Source organism: Adiantum capillus-veneris, chromosome 15, assembly GCF_014529385.1.
Source record: "Adiantum capillus-veneris isolate H3 chromosome 15, ASM1452938v2, whole genome shotgun sequence".
Taxonomy (NCBI): domain Eukaryota; kingdom Viridiplantae; phylum Streptophyta; class Polypodiopsida; order Polypodiales; family Pteridaceae; genus Adiantum; species Adiantum capillus-veneris.
In genome coordinates, this window is record NC_140945.1 from 120,659,895 (window position 1) to 120,661,084 (window position 1,190).

The 1,190-nt window shown below is 39.2% G+C and overlaps 1 pseudogene; it reads right to left on the minus strand.

Moving 5' to 3' along the window:
* Positions 1–551: 551 nt before the first annotated feature.
* LOC147441395 (uncharacterized) lies at positions 552–1,190 on the minus strand (annotated as a pseudogene).

Sequence of the window (1,190 nt, forward strand, 5' to 3'; positions counted from 1 at the left end):
GATAGTGAACTCTCACTTGGATTGCCGGAAAGGACAACCACATATCTTGGACCTCCTAAGCCGCTTCACAATCCCACTTCTACGGGCCGTTCTCCCTATATGGTATGCATAGACAGCTGTAGTTGCGGTTCCATTTTGGCTCTTAGATGAGCGAACCTTAACTAGCCTCACCTTGTGTTGAACTGTAATCTCAATTACAGCTTGCTCCACACATAAAAGGTCAACACTTTGAAGTTCATGCTTCATGGAATCCTTAGTATCTTTGGAGATACACGTTGATTTGTGGCATTCATTACCATCGGTGTTTTTTTCACACCCACAACTTTCCACAAGGGCCTTTACATCTCGGGGGGTGCACCTTTAAGAAACTATTCATATAACGTGCGTGCAAAGGGTATTAGAAAATCTCCTTCACTTACATGCTTAAGGTATAAAATGACCCTTTTTTCTTGGAAAAATCAATTTAAAAACCCCTTCTGTTAATATAATCATGTCAAAATTTTAAAATTTTGGCAATAAAAGCACCCATTCATTTGAACTCACATGGTAACTTACATGTCTAAGAGGTGAACCCCCCCGAGCTTCACATATGCTACGGGTATACCTTGTTGCTTGATGTCCAAACACCATGCGGCCTCCAAGTTTCTAATTGTGTCTTCATAAGTGTGGTGAGAATAATTATTATCTTCACAAAAATGACATTGAATGATAAATTGATAATACTCTCCCATTCCTCAATGGGTGAGATTTTCAAATTTGAGGGAGTTGCCATGCACAAATACCAAAAGACTTCTATATCTGTCCTCAAACATAATCTTTCTTTCATTCTTCTCCATATTTTAAAGTCAAGCATGCCACTTGGGTCACATGCATGCAATTTCTTTAGGCTTGGTGAATGTTTTTCTTGAAGTGCAAGCTTTATCAAATTTTAACTCGATTGGCAAAGGGAGTAAAAAAAAGGAGACACATACTTGTAGGAATCAAGCGTGAAGAATCCATATAGCCCATCTTGTTGCTCCAAGCCAAAAAAAGAGGTGTCAGGGCAATCCGTACATGGGCATCAATACTATCTTTCTGCATCTATCACTACAATTCTCACCATCTTAGTCACTTGTGGAGAAAGAACTCAAAACACCATTTGAAAGGGCATCTAACCATTCTCTATCTTGCACTTGAGTCTCAAAATCCAT